This window comes from Macaca thibetana, chromosome 2 (assembly GCF_024542745.1).
Source record: "Macaca thibetana thibetana isolate TM-01 chromosome 2, ASM2454274v1, whole genome shotgun sequence".
NCBI lineage: Eukaryota > Metazoa > Chordata > Mammalia > Primates > Cercopithecidae > Macaca > Macaca thibetana.
The window spans coordinates 72,321,842-72,338,292 of NC_065579.1; the positions used below are offsets into that span (position 1 = coordinate 72,321,842).

The window sequence follows — 16,451 nt, forward strand, 5'->3', positions numbered from 1 at the left end:
TGTTGAAACTCCCAGCTATATTGACCTGCAACTTGACACACTCAAGTATATAAAATTGGGATCAAATAAATATTATTATATGTCTACTAGTAAGTCAATATTTACCTTATATTGTAAGTTTTATTGGCAAGTATGCATCTCCCAATATTTGATCTCTAACATAATAAAAAAAACTAAAAAATATATCTCAAATAAGAATAAAATAAACTAAATAAAAAATTAAAAACTAAAAAAAATATTTTAAACAGCAATAAATTTAAAAAATAAAATAATGAAAAAATATATCTCCAACACATAAGAATGAAATATCTCTGATATAAAATTAATATTAAAATATTGAAAATGAGCTTGCTGATAAAATAAAAATGAGATGGCATCTTTGGCTTTAGAAAACTTTGGGGATCTCTTAAATATTTACATGTTGCAATAAAGGGGAGTCTACCCCTGAAAGCAGAACTTCTATCTTCTTTTCACTTTCTCTCTAACCTTCTTTTATGTCTTCTACAAAAATGAAAACAGAACAATCCATTTTGGAGAAACGAGAAACAATTGTTCATTTTTTTTTTTTTTAACAAAAAGAGGGAGTGGGAATATTTTCTTTAAAATCCCTGTTGGCCAAGGGTGCTGACTCATGTCTGTAATCTCAACACTCTGAGAGGCTGAGGCAGGAAGATTACTTGAGGCCAGGAGTTTGAGACCAGTCTGGGCAACATAGCAAGACCTAGTCTCTACAAAAAACAATAATAATAAAAATAAATCCCTTTAATCTACAATAAGCAGAAGAGACCAGTTATTCATTGGCTACATTTTTAAGATTGTCAGCTTTTCAAATGCAGCAAAAGAAATGAAAAAAAGAACTTTCAACAGGGATCTTGAAGTCAGTTTTCCCATTGAGTAGATCTTCTAGCCCAATATATTTATTAGTCTATAATGAAAATATCTACTTTGATTTCTTAGAGGTTTCTTCAAATAATTATATTGAAACAATTTTAAAATGACCACATATTATTTAATTTTAAAAGCACATTTTTAGGACCCCATTTCTTATGAAAGATTTCATATTGAAATCATTTATTATTGTGAGACTCTATCTGGTGGAAAGGAAAGATAGGAGTATTTTTCGTATGACAAATGAGTAGACTAAAACATGGGAGGAGAGATTTATGACTTTTTTTTACATCATCCAGCTGTGGTTTGGGACATGTGTTTGTTTTACATTTTTCTTCCCCAGAATCTCTGCACTGTTTGATCTAATGAAGTATTTGGCAAATCTATAGACTGTGCGATAATCGCCATTTACTTTGTGAGGGAGTGTCAAATTATAGTGTTGGTTTATCTATATTGATGACTTGCCATAATCCAGACACTGTGCAAGCCATTTAAACTTCCTTAGCTTCATTTTGCAGGTCAGTTTTTTAAAATTGCCCCTTCTGTAGTTGCTATTAAAACGCAAACGCTTACAAAATGTGAATTAATAATATAGGCCACAGCAAATGTTTGTTGCTAGTCTCTCCTTTTTGTTTTATTCTTTCCTTTTTTCCCTTTCATAGCAGCCTATGGCTTGAAAGCAAAGAAAAGGGTGAATAAGAAGGCAAGTTCCATATTACCATCTGAAATGGGAACAGGGGGTGAATGGAGCAGATTTTATAAATGTAATTTTATAACTTTTAGCCTATTATGACAAAATTTCAATTACAATGATTACTGAAATTATTTTGATGTAAGCTACATGTGCTTACATTAAAATATGGTCACTGACATTTTTCCCAATTTATCGTTTTTATAGAGCACTAAAAACAAAAATACCAACAAACTAATGAAAACTGTTGTTTCCCTGACTTTACCTTATCTTTGACAATGCAAACTACCTTGGGACCCCCATGAGAACCTCAGCTGCATTCATTCCCGGTTAAAAATACATGATATTTTAAAAGCATTTTCCCTCAGTTTTCAAAATGGAAGATGCAGTTTGTTTCTCCTTAGGGTTGGTTAGAATTGTACAGCAAAGATGCCTGGGTAGCTTTTAAAGTGTGAGGGTTAGAGTTTAAGAAATGAGATAAATTTTGCATTTGAAGCTTGTTAGCAATTTCTTCAGTCATCATTATTTTAACTAGCTGTATCAGTAATCCCACGGGAGTGATTATGCTATACAATCTAGGAACATGCCAGAAATTTTTCCTGGGTCTGTAAGCTACTGAGTTTTTAATTACTTGGTATCTATCCTGATAGAAAGACAAGCTATTTTTTCCCTCCATTTGTATCAGAAAACGTATGTTCCATTACTTGTTCATCTTCTCTATTTTCTTCATAGCTTGTTCCCCAGAGACCAGTGAGAAAGAATGTGGCAGCATCTGTAATTGTCAGAATGGAGGCACCTATGATCTTCTGACTGGGCAGTGCCAGAGCCCCCCAGGGGTTCATGGGAAAACTTGTAAAGACGGAAGGAAGGTCTGGTGCCAGTCAGTAAGATTACTCCTTAAGTTCTTGGGGTTTCTAATGGGAAATAAACTAAGTGAAAGTTGCATGTGTATTTTTCAAAATGGCCTTTTTCTGAAGAAGTAAAAGGCTGTGAAAGCTGTGTCTCTCTCTATATAAAAGAGTACAATTTGTTGTTACACAATGACATGTGTAACAACAAAATAAGTGATACTTAAATCTCCAACTGTGATCTAAGCAGGATGAATCCTCTTACAGAGAAAGCCTTTTTCTTCTACCGAGCAAAAACTTACATTTATGTGTACAGGTTTAGATGTAGGAGCTTAGGAGAAGTTATTTTCTCTGCATAACAAAATGAAGAACAATGGAGCTCCTTGGGGAAACCAGGGAGGAAGACAGATGAAAATTAGAGAAGAAAAGGGGAGGAGGTAGAGAGAAAAAGAGAAAAAGAGATGATAGATAAAAAACTCACAAAATACCAATGAGTACTGTGCATAGATTGTGTGTGTGTGTGTGTGTGTGTGTGTGTATGCGTGTGTGTGTAAACCAGTGAAGAGGCAACAATTCCTACATGGGTTAATAAAGCACAAAAAAAGAACCTGATTGTACAGGCACAAAAGCTGAAGGCACAGAGTCAATGAGGATGTAAGTCTCTAGGGATTGCCAGAAATCATGAGGAGTTTATTAGCTTCTCACAGTTGATGGAATTGGGGAGTTGGAAACCAAGTTTACTTCACTTTCTGAGATGCAGTAAGGTTCCTGCTGGCATTTCAGTTACTTATCTTTGTGAGCAATGTTCATTTATTTATTTAAAAAATACATTAAGTGGTTGCAAGGAATGGCACCAGACATTATGATATGATAGCAAAAAGGAAAAAAATATATATTATTGTGCTTCCATGTGGAACATGTGATTTTGTTCAAGGCAACCATAAATTACAAATACTGGTAGGGATTACAAGTTAGATATTAATATGTGGTTGGAGGTGAGACCATGAGGACAACGCAGACTGTATGAGCCTGGGACAGAGACTTATGGAGAAGGGACATTTAAGCAAAAGCCTGCAAAATGTGGAGAGATAAAACATGGGAAGAGTGGGGAAAGGGCTTTCCTGATTAAGAGGCAACAGGAAGGCATGGGATGCACTATGAAACCTGCAGAGGCCAGCGGAGCACAGGCAGACAGGCAGAGGGTAGTGCAACATGAGGTCAGCAAGCTCAGGGGCCCCAGTCTTATTAAGTTTGGTATTTTTGACCTGACAGCAATGACGAGTCATTGTAGGATTTTAAGCAGAGGATACAGAATCATCTTGGTGGTTTTTAAAAGATCTCTCTAGCCTCACTTCAACCAGATTAGAAACGTTGCACCTTTCTCAATCTCCTGACTTCCTATAACAATAACTCTAGCAAGTTTTACATGTGGGTTAATATTTTCTTCATTTGTCCTCTCACCCTCCAGGATGGACAAAAGGGTTCTTTTGGAAGAACTGCAAAAGGAAATGTAACTGTGCCAACAATGGCCGTTGCCACAGGATGTATGGCACCCGTATGTGTGAGGTGGTTTTGTCATCTGCGTAACTTGCAGGCAATTAATTTGCTCTGTGCGTAAAACATGAAAGCACAGAAAAGTGCAGAGACTACTGTCACACAAAGGAAGAGGGTAAAAAATGTTTTTTTATAGTTTTATACATATGACAAATATATTATAGCATTTAGCCTCTTTGAATTACAGAATCTAGATTTTGATAAATGAAAGAAAAATGTTTCTAATTTTGTTTTACATCTGGTTAATATTTACCTTAACTAATGGGAGTGGATTGTTAATAGTCTGTTTAAATAGACGTTTGATATTTTACCAAAGTTGAATACCTTGGGCCAGAACAAGTTTCTTTTATTTCTCTGTTCCAGGGTGAAGCAGTCTCATTCTCTAAGATGTCTAATTTTGCATTTTGACTATTAATCACATTTTTCAAAGGATGCAAGAAAACACAATCACTAAGAAATACTTGAACCCAGCAGTAACTTTTGGAATTTCTCCCAGTGGGATAATTCTGAATGTTCTCCATCCCACCTTGATGCTATGTGCAAGTATCTATGAGCCTGAAACCATCTTCACCCTGATCCTCTACCTATTTCACATCCTCTTCTCTTTTTGTTGACAGACTAATGCCTCTGAAAATCTTTCCCGATTGAACTTCAGTATTTTAGTCCATTTGGGCTGCTACAACAGAATGCCATAAGCCAGGTTGTACATAATCAACAAATACTTGTTTCTCATAGTTCTGGAGACTGGGAAGACTAAAATCAAGACATCAGATTTGGTATCTGGGGAGGGCTTACTTGTTGGTTCTTAGATGGCATCTTTTCACTGTGTTCTCATGCATGGTGGAAGGGGCAAGGCAGTTCTCTGGGGTCTCTTTTAAGAGCACTAATTTTATTCATGAAAGCCCTACCTTCATGACATAATCACTTAATCACTGCTAATACCATAGCCCTGGGAGTTAGGATTTTAACGTATGAATTTTGGGAGGACAAAAACATTCTAACCGTAGAACGACTCAATACCATAGCCATCTCTTAATAACAGACACCTTTTAGAGTCTTATGTTTTATTTTTAGTGAATGTCCATGATTCTTGTCTATTTTATAAAAGCCGTATCCATAGGAAAGATAAATTATAAATATATCAATAAGAAAGTCAGTGAAGCCATCTCAGAACACTGAACCTGGAGCATGAGGAAACATTAGGCTTAGACAAGCAACATAGAAGAGAAGGGGAAAGGTGTGGGAAACCATGAGCAATAGAGGTGCAGATGGTATGTTCCAGAATGTTATATACTTCCTAGGATATGCCAAGAGAAGAAGACTGACCTAGAAAAAAAGATAATATTTGTATTATTGTTCCCCTAGTGTAACAAGACACATCCTACTTTTAGTATTAACTTTAGAATATGTAAAAAGGTTACATCAGATATTATGGCAAAAATAATTGAATCATTATTGATCTGGTCAAAAACCTAAAGGGCTAACTTTTCAGAAACATCAGGTTGAAGTTTTTAGGGTTTAATAATATTGGCATAGTAGATATTTATTCATTTGCATGCTGTGAGGAGTTGAGGCACAGGAAAAAATTCAGCAAATATGTTTGTTGTGTTGTTGGTGGTGGTGGTAGTTAGCATTGTGAATATGACTATCTTTAGGAAAAACAGATACATTCTAGTTCTTTGCGGCTCCCTTATTGCTTGGACTTGAAGATTTATTGATTAATGTCACTTTCCTGGACTTCAGGAACTTGAGTTTGCAACTCTATATATTCTTTTTTTAGTCCCGCCATAACAAAGTACCACAAACTGAATGGTTTAAACCACAGAAATTTATTGCCTTGTAGTTCTGTAAGCTAGACATCCAAGATCAAGGTGTCCACAACCCCCTGAAGGTGCTAGGGACAGATCTGTCCCAGGCCTCTCTCCTAGTTTCTGGTAGTTCCTTGGCTTGTGGCAACATAACTTCAATCTTCATATGGTACATGTCTCTGCATACAAATACTCCCTATTTATAAGGACAGTAGTCATATTGAATTAGAGGCCATCCTATTCCAGTATGACTTCATCTTAACTACTTATGTTTGCAATGATTCCGTTTCAAATAAATTTACATTCTGAAGTACTGAAGGGTTAGAACTTCAACATATGAATTTTTGGTGAACACATTTCAATGCCTTACAACCCCTGCATGGGCACTGTGTGAGAGATTACTTCTTTCACTTTTCCTTATTTCCAAATATATTCCAGTAAGGAGATGTTCTTAAGATACAAATGGTCACATTTAAGCATTTCTCTGTGTCTGTGTTGTCTTCTGAACCATAATTCTATGTGCTGAACCAGAAAGAATAGGGCATGAAGGACAATCCTGAGCAAGGATTTAGGAATGAGCAAGAAGAGACCTACATTAAGGCAGGCAATGGCCTGAGAGACCCTGGGACCTGGTGGGTGTAGGAAAGGATCTAAAACTTGGAAGCCATAGAAAAGGAAATAGAGGATCATATAATTTGTTATCTCCATTGGGAAACCTGAAAAAGACTCTGTTAACTTTAGAGGTAACTCTGTACTATCCCTGGCAACTGGGACTAGGATGGTCCTACATGGTGGCATCATAACCATCACTTGGAATGATCTCTACCAATGTCTCTTTCCATCCACTGGAAAGTCAAGGGTTCTCTCTAAGCAGCTTTCTACAGCAAAGCCTATGTGGGCACACAATGCAATTACCTTGAGCCTGGAGGCCAACTTGAAGGATTTTTTACTTGATATGTCACTTGGACATCTGTAATAGGGGAGAAAAAAATGTCAGAGGGATATTTCAGAAAAGGAATTGAATTGCTGTAACACTTCTCAAAGAGAAAACTATGGATATGTTTTCCTGAATGCAAAGGTGCGACTTTTTCGTATTAGAATTCCTGTGCTGCCTTCCATCCCTAATACTCAATGGCATAGAGAAAATAATGAAAGGAAGGCAAGTACCATTTGCCAAAGATGTGGCCAAGATAACGCTGCTGTCACCATGAAAGCTTTGTGTTATCTACACGATGTAAAATTATTTCCGATTACCATAGAATAGAAGGGAATGAAAATAACGGCCAGCCTTCTCATAAGTGCTTGTCCGTCATCTCCATGCTGCAGCAGGATGAATATGGGGCCTGGCAGGCCTTAGCTTTCTTTGGAGAATATTAACTATAGGCACCAATGGAGCACATTGAGAAGCAATTTCTCTCCCGGAAGCACCAAAGCCTTTTAAGTAGTTCAGGCTTCACTGTTCACGTCCAGTTGCCAAAAAGCAAATGAATTGCCTGATTTAAAAGACATTTGTTTCCTTATTTTTTTTTGGCAGTCAGGATGATCCTCTTGTTTTCCCCATAATCAGGCCCCACAGAACTACATGCCTATGCACTAACAATTTAAAATAAACAAAGCGTGGTTTTCAGGTGACCGCTTTGCCTCAATTTGCTTGCACACTGTCCCAAGGGTGCCTACGGAGCTGGCTGCACTTCAGAATGTCAGTGTGTGGAGAAGAATACCCTGGAATGCAGTGCCAAAAATGGTAGTTGCACCTGCAAATCTGGTTACCAAGGCAACAGATGCCAGAAAGGTATGCTCTGATGATAGAGTTTTTTTCTTCTCTAATAATAATCCTCAGCCTTTGTTCAGCATCATATGATTATTAATTAGTTAATCCACCAGTGCCCTCAGAAGATGGATAAGCTCTATTAATCCCCTATTTACAGGTGAGGAAACTGAGACATAGGGCAATAAAGTTATTTAATGCAGTCTTCTTAGCCTCTGCTGCTTCCTGTCCCCTTGTTAGCTTGAGCAAGGGAAGAAAGATCACACTGCAGATAATTATATCCAGAAAGATTAAAGCTAGGCAACCACTTCTTTGAAGTGAACTAATCAACCCAAGGCACTACCAACTTCCAGAATTAGAATTATTTTATTTATATCTAAGGATTGATCATTCAAACAAATGTAATTCAAAGATGCTAATGCTTAACCATAGAAAAACTTTGAAAATTTTTAATATGGTTATTGGTGTTTTGGTTTTCCAAATTTGTAGGTATTACTTTTTTTTTTTCTTTCTCTTTTTCTTTTCTTTTTTTTTTTTGAGATGGTGTCTCACTCTGTCGCCCAGGCTGGAGTCCAATGGCACAATCTCGGCTCACTGCAAGCTCCGCCTCCCAGGTTTATGCCATTCTCCTGCCTCATTCTCCCGTGTAGCTGGGACTACAGGCGTCCGCCACCACACCTGGCTAATTTTTTTTGTATGTCTAGTAGAGACAGGTTTCACTGTGTTAGCTAGGAGGGTCTCGATCTCCTGACCTTGTGATCCACCCGCCTCGGCTTCCCAAAGTGCTGAGATTACAGGCGTGAGCCACCACGCCCAGCCTATATTTTTTATAAATATAAAAGTTATTGTATAGTACAATTACAAGTAACATATATAGATGTATATGTGTGTGTGTGTAGATGCATATGCCATTTGGAAAAAGGTATTCCAAGATGCCAGTATTGACTGTCTCTGGCTTTATGCATTCATGGGATGTTCTTTGCTAGGTACCTAAGTAGCTCTTTCACATTTCGAAAAGTCTCATGTTACTTTTTTACTGAATTTTATCAGTACTACCCTACTTAAAACTGTAACTTGTAAGTTTCCCAACTTTTTTCTTTTTCTATAGTGCTTATCATTTTCTAATATAGCACATACTCTAATTATGATGTCAAATATTTATTGCCTGTCTTTTCCTGCTATGATCAGAATCCCATGAGTGAAGGGTATCTAAAAATTTTGTTCAACCAAGTATCCCCAAACTCCTGAAACAGTCCTGATATACAGATATTGCTCAATAAATATTTTCTTAATACATAAATGTGCATTTTTATTCTTTATACATTTTTATTGTATTATCATGTATTTTGCATTAAGCACTTATTACTATATTTCAGAGGAAAATATCACAGCATTTTTTCCCTTTAGTACAACCTTGTGTAAAATCAGAAGGAAATAATAGGTTTGAAAGGAAACCATCATCTCGTTGGGGCCACTTATAGAGGCAGGCACTAGGATTGAAAATGGTCTTTGACGCTCACGTATCCTCATTTTCTCCTTGCAATGCCATCTTCAGAGAGTCTGCAGGGCTTTTCTGGAGCTGAATGGACAGGGCAGTTTCTCTGTTCCAGGTTGTCTAGTGGTTATAGAACTGGAGAGGGTGAGCAGTGATGTCCATCTAGATTTCATGGACAGAGGTTACTTAGGTAGCTGGATTGTGACTTTCTAGGCATTAGGGAAAGGAAGTTGGGGAAATCAAAGCCTAACATGACACTAACAAGTTTAATGTGGTATGAGAGTAGGTGCCATGACAATTTCTAAACATCTTCGTGCTTCAACTGATTTTTAAGCCCAGAGTCAGCCCCTTATTCATTTTCCCCCTAGAGAAGTCATGCCCTGGAAGTCAATGTATGAGGAGACAATGGCATATAACAAACCTGGGTAAACTTAATTTATTCTGATAACATTTTCTTAAAGCAGCTGCTGAATATACTTTATTGGAAAATGCTTCTGAGATTCCCACTGTGAAGAAAAATGAGTTGAAAGTATATGTAAATTAGCAAAATAGAGAGGTCACTATAATCTCTGGAAAACATGTTATTTTTCAATCAGATAACTTTGTCCAATTCTGATATTTTTGTCTAACCACAAAATGAAATTATGAATCAGACTGCTGCAGGTGAATGTGGTTGCTGTGATTGGCAGTTGAAATCAAGGCAAAAAGAGCTCTCCAAGAGTTGTGCGTGATGAAAATCAGGCCCGTTGTTTTTCTTTCTCTTTTTTAAAAGAGTGAAGTAGCCCAAGTGCTCCTAGAGACAGACATATCTTTAAAAATCTTAACTCCAAACCTGTGTCTAGATTGCAGATGAATAGTTAATTAAAGACTGGAAATTGTTTCAATGGCACTAATGAACAGTATTCTCCGCAATCAGCACCAGGCCTTATTTAGCTTATCAGTAATGACTTCTAAGAACAGAAGAAATGGTTTCTACAACTAACCTGTGAAATAGCAAAAAAAAAAAAAAAAAAAAAGAAAGAAAGAAAGAAAAAAGTAAAGCAGCTGGTGTCTTTGCCTTGTTTAGAGCAGTTTGTAGCCTAGGGTATTTTGCATGCCCACTCCTGGCAGACCTCAGAATGTAGAGGACTCTGGTCCAGCTGGCCCCTTGACACCATACGACCCCTGGATCATGATAAGAAAGACAGATTTTTTTTTTTAGAAGAGTTCCACATCAGATGAACTTCGAATTTTGAACTCTGGTGAATCTTTAAGAGCAGATTAACTGGCCTGAAAGATGCTGAGTACCTAGTATTGTAGAGTAAATTTGGATGTAGTGGCTGAGAGCACCAGTTTCGGAGGCCAGAAGATCTGGGTTCAAGCTTTGTGATATAGAGTAAGTCACTTAACTTGTGGGAGCCTCTGTTTCTCATATAAAATGGAAATAAATTTGCTTATGCCATAGGGTTCTCTTTTGGAAATATGAGCTACTTTACATAAAGTGCTTAACAGAGTTAGTAATCAACAGATTGGGTATGAATATCCCAGAAAATATTGTAATTCTGTTATTCAGAGACACTGCCAGGACAAGAAGATACCTCACAGCCCAACTCGATTTGATGTAACTTTTCATAAGTGTTATATTTTTAAGAAAGTTCCACCGTTTTCCTTGGAGTAAAAAAAAAAAATGCTTTCCACCGGGTTTCTAATTCCAGTGGTTTCTATGGAAGAACACACATGGAAACCTCTCACTGAGCCCTCAGTGGTCCCTGCAGCATCACCTGTCCTTTGCTAGTTCAAAGAACAGTCAACAAAGCAGATCACTGTTTCTCTTCTCCCACCTTATGCATTGTACACTGTCATAAAGTACACAGTTTGTAAACCTCTGGTGTGATTATTTTAGCTCACAAAAGAAGCAAAGTCTGGGATAACAGGATTTAGGCAACCATTTGAGGGCAACTTCCTGAGTGCCACGCCTCCTGAGCTTCCTTTACAAATTACATCTCATTTTCAGTTTTTGTTCTGTGCAACTGCTGCTAAAGATATATATCAAAATTGCTTCCATTGTTACTGTCTGAAAAACCACATTTTCAGCAAAAAGCCAACCTCTGTATCTGTGTTTTCAAAGTGACACGATATAGCATCATGTTGATTTCTTCAGGGAATACTTTTGGAAGTGTTATAAATCCTTGGAGGCTACTAGGATATTTCTTTCCTTACAGCTCTGTCATACACACACACACACACACACACACACACACTTTTCCAGCTTGGTTAGGCAACAGTAGAAATCTTGGACCATTTTGAGACTTCTTACAAGTTTCTTTCTTTCTCTCTCTTTTTGTTTTATAAGTCTGCCCAGATGGCCTCTGGGGACCAGAGTGCTGGTTCTCCTCTGCACCCTGTGAAAATGGAGGTCAGTGCAACAACAACAACAACAAAAAACTGGAAATTGTGACTGCACTCCTGGTTACACAGGAAAATCCTGTACCATATGTAAGTCATAAACCTAGACGAAACAACCAACAAAGTTAATAAAACTGTTAGCTTTAAAAATGCTTTTTTCTTCCTGCTATACAAGATATTGCTATGTTAGGATGCATATTCCTACTATTTATTGTTGTGTAACAAACTACCTCAATACTTTGTGGCTTAAAACAATGATTTAATATTTCCCTTAATTCTATGGGTTGGTGAGGCGATTATACTACTGGCATGCCCTGGGGTCACTCGCGTGACTGCTTTGGCTGGTAGATATTTGAGAACAGACTGGGCATGGCTGGGCTGCTCAACCAGGGAACTTACCCTTTCCTCCACAAAACATTTCCACAAGGTTAACTTGGACTTTCCCATAGCATGACAGTTTTAAGATAATAAAGAAGGAGCATTCCAAAAGTGCGCAAGCAAAAGCTATGTGAGGTGGAAAAGCCTTGCCTCAGAAGCCACACATTGTCACTTTCACCACATTCTATTGGTTAAAGCAAGTCATGGGGCAAGTTCAAGTTCAGGGGGAAGAGAAAGAGATTCTACCCTACTGAAGAGAAGAGTAGCAGAAGCCCATTGCAAAAGACCCGCAAGTTGAGAGATACGGTTGCAGACATTTTGGGAAGCAATCTACCGTGGTATGCTATTCAAATTTATACTGAAAGCAGCACTTTAAGAACCTACTAGACTAGAATTATCTCAGATAGAAGCAGATTAGAGACTGATAAAAAGTGATTAGCTACACCGAACTAGTTTCAAGGACACGGTAGAACCTCTATCCTGCTGTGCCCTTTTCTGGTTGTGATTCTTTATAAGTTGTGCTAACCCTGCCTGTATCACCTTCTCTACTCCATTGACAATGAAACACAGTGACTTGAGAACATGCGGAAAGCTATGGGCTGGATAGTAATGATGCTACTTTTTTTTATCATTACTATTTCAAATTTGTCTAATAAAGATTAGCAAACATTTGTGATTATCATTTTATGAAGTGTGAACAGTGATTTGAATTAGCTTTCAGTGCTTGGACCTTTCCATTAACCAACAAATACATAAAATCAGAAACAACATATATAAAATGTAAGCAAATAGTACTTAGCACTGAGCTAATCATATGATCACTTTGGGAAATATTGCTGCCCCCACGGAGAACTCTCAGGCAAAAGTTATAGGACTAGATCTTTTATGACTTTCTGTATATAGCAAGATTCTTTATTTTAGAACTGTTATTCTGGCACTTTTGACAAGCATTTCAAACAGTAGAATAGTTTACTGGAGAAGCAGTTGGCTATCCCTAACCTACTTGTTTGCTTCAAAAAAAAAAAAGCCGCTTAAAGGTAAGAATTTACATATTCAAAAGGTAGTTACTTGCTATTTCCACAGTGAAGTGACATTTTCTCTTGTCCAACTCAACTTTAATGGAATAATTATTAAACAGATAGTGATAAAGTTTACACTGTTCCAATTGTCAAGTGATATAAATAGACCATTTAAAAACAAGTGAAGAAAAAGATAAACTCCTCATTCTTTAAAATATTAATTTTAATAGTTATGTTACGGTTCTTTCCTTCTATGACTTCAAATTCCAGAAAAACATTTCATGATAGTCCTGAGAGATTTGTTAGTGATAAGTAATACTATTTACATTTTATTGGCAATTTGATCATGATACATCTATTGAATTCAATACGCAAAAATATTCCCTGACTCCCAGTCCAGTCCAATTTTAGTATTACATGCTATTATCTGATTTTACACACACAGACACAAACACAAATTATATAATCACCATAATAAGATATTTAGGAAAATGAATGGAACCAAACGATAGAATTCATTAAAAATGCTTCACGCATACTTCACAAAGAATGTGTGTGGCATTTTAAAAGTGGCTTGTATTTGAAGAAAAGCATACAACATTTCTCTACATATCCTGTTATGGTGCTCACAGAATTTTAAAACCTAGTTACTCTGCATAATGAACTGTAAAAATACTCATAGGCTATATAAGTAATATATTTTAGAGGCAGGGAAGACCAAAAAGCTATGTTTAAATATATTGGCTTTTTAATAAATCCTGTTGTTTGGAAGTTATAAATACAAATACTTGGGGAGAATCTTTTCAAATATTTTATTTCACTGTATTAAAAAAATCCTCTGGATTATGGTAGATTGGTTTTTGGTTGCTGTTTTTTGTTTTTGCCTCCTAAACAGTATGTGTATGGTGTGGTATGGCCATGGGGGTGGAATCACAGGCACTCTCGCACCCTTCACAAGAATGTATCATCTCTGTGAAGGACAGTTAAATCTTATATGTCAGGCCTTTTAGCAACTAATCAGGGAAGGGCTGCTAGCCTTGTCTTTATCCCAGCATTATTTATAACAAAAAAAAAGCTTAAAGTAGAAACAACCTTAATACCCACTAGATGGAGAATGATTGAGCAAATTATATAACATATCACTGGACTCCTCTGAGGCCATTAAGTTTCATGTTTCAGAAGAATATGTAATGTCAGAAAAATTGACATTGAGTTGATGTTAAAAGCTGTATGTAGAGAATGACTCAAATTTGTAAGAACATGTACCTATGTATGTATATGGGAAATTGTAGAAGAGAGGACAGCAGTTTTTAAACAGTGGCCATCTCTAGATGATGGGACTATGGGTGAATATTTTTCTCCTTTATACATTTCTGTCTTTTTCATATTTACTAGTTTACTACTTTTTCCTTAGCAATCAGAGAAAAAAATGGCATCATCTTTAGACCAATTGTTGACTAAATATCCAAGAAAAATAGTTACCTATTCTTAAAGTATTCTCTGTTGGCCTAAACTGTTCCCATAATAGTGAAGATATTTTTTCCTTCAGTCGTATTCAACTTATTGTTTCTTTAATTTAAGACCATTTTCTCCTTTTACTCCTATTGTGAATATTAACCATAGCTCATCAGCACTACCCGAATTCTTGAAAAATAAACACCTAAAACAACATAGTAACATTTCCTCTGAATATTTTATTTCTGTTTCTTCAGAAACCTCATTTTCTGTTCCTTAGTCATTTAGTGATTACTTTTATTTTTTTAGGAGCACTTATAAAACAGTCCCCTTTACTACTAAAGGAGAGAAAATTAGAATGGAGAAAAGACATGGAAGGGAAATACTAATTCCAAATACATCCATGCTTCAAATACTATTTGATCAAACTTCATAGAAACCATAATGAACACAGGTGTAAGCCTTCCTCAGTGCTAAGCTGGCAAATGTTTAACAGGCTCTGTGAAAGATGAAAGCACTGGGTTTTAGTGTTTGCCTATTTCCAAGGTATAATACTCCTACCGTGGTGATTTCAAATGCCTTGCAAAATTCCTGAAAATGTAACAGTTGGCTTTCCCGAGCTGGTAGTTACGGATCCAGCATACCACTGGCTGGCAAATATTGATGTATTCTGAACACACCAAACAATTTCTTAACTTTTACTTTCTCTTTTGATATGAAGCAATTATTACTTTTCAGGTATCAGTTTTATTTTACTGTTTCTAAACAGATAACCTGATTGATCTTTTTCATTGAATTAACCAACAAATAGTTCCAACCAACAAAAATTTGCTATTTAAATAGTCTATTTTATTTTTAAGACAAAAATCAATTGTTTGGCTAAATGGATTAAAGATTCAAAAAACAGACAAAAGAAGGTATTGAATTGCTTTATGTGTAAACACAGCCTCCTCATCTTTTACTCTAGAATTCGTATAGCTGAGGTTTTGACTCAATCTAGAGAATCCTTTAACAACCTCTAAGCTGTTTTCCAACTTCCTCTACCACACCCAGCACGAATGAGGGCTGACATTTCCTTAATTATACACTTTTGTTTAAAAAAAAAAAAGGAAGAAGAAGAAGAAAAAGAAAAGACAGTTATCAGTTATCTAAGGTAGAAGTAAAAGAGTATGTGTAAAGGTGTAAAGCAAGGCAAAACAGCAAACAAGTTTTAAAAATTAGAAAAGCAATTAAAGTCTTAAGTATTACCAAACACAAAGAGCTAAGGTACAACAAGATACTTCCTCCTCTCTGAAACAATTGTAAATCAGATTTTTAAAGTTGCTGTAAAATAAATTGTATTTAAATAATACATCTCCTGTCCTTTCCCACAGTGAGATGCATTTCCCTTACCAATCTGGCTCTCAGCAGGTGGTCCAGCCTGATGAAGTACCAGCAAAATGTCAGCTCCCACAGAGAAGTGCGACAGAGGCAACAGTGCAGCACTGACAGGCCTTTCAAAAAGCTATTGTGCAAATTCAGTTTTAAAATAAGGATGTGGTTGAGGACTGATGGGTATTTCATTACCAATGCGTTCATCTCCCCATCGTCCAAGAGAATGAGAGGGGGTCATAGTACAGCTGATACAAAGCCATTAAGTTGGGTAGAGGAGGATTTGGTCTTTAGAAGATTTGTCTTCCTATCTGTATTTTCGAGAAGTTAGTATTCAAATTAGCTGTCATTTTTAGAACATACCTGCTAAAGAGGGGCCAAAAATTGTTCTTTTTTTCTACTTGATTACCTTCCGGTGTCTCAAGTAGATCATTAAAAACAAAGTTAATCTTGTCATTACTTTATAAACCTCTTTGAACTACTGATACTGTTCATAATGAAGTCTCTAGCACTAAAGACCCATCATCAGCCTGTCTCTAGCCAGCTTTTGACCATGCTCACGTATACCCTACATATTTTAGTCATTCCCCCAACATCATGTACATTTAAACCATGGTGCCATTGCTCATTGCTCTTTCCTGTAATATGTGTTTTCTTCTTCCATTTTTATCATCTCAAGCATTTATTCCTCAAGCATTTTTATTTTCAAGTATATGTAAACAAACAAAATTCTAGAGCGTTTCCTTCCATAGCAGCACCAATCATATTGTATTATAATTAGTTGCCTGCTA

General features: G+C 36.5%; 1 protein-coding gene across 5 annotated transcripts in view; it reads left to right on the plus strand.

Moving 5' to 3' along the window:
* Positions 1-16,451, plus strand: part of LOC126948346 (EGF-like and EMI domain-containing protein 1) — a 126,952-nt gene that overhangs the window by 27,671 nt on the left and 82,830 nt on the right. For 2 of the 5 annotated variants that reach the window (XR_007723402.1, XR_007723403.1), the window contains exons 6-8: positions 2,312-4,096; positions 4,599-7,581; positions 11,385-11,527. The gene's annotated coding sequence lies outside the window, so the exon portion shown is untranslated. The remainder of the gene's footprint in view (positions 1-2,311; positions 4,097-4,598; positions 7,582-11,384; positions 11,528-16,451) is intronic. The other 3 variants (XR_007723405.1, XR_007723406.1, XR_007723404.1) reach the window with 3 other exon arrangements.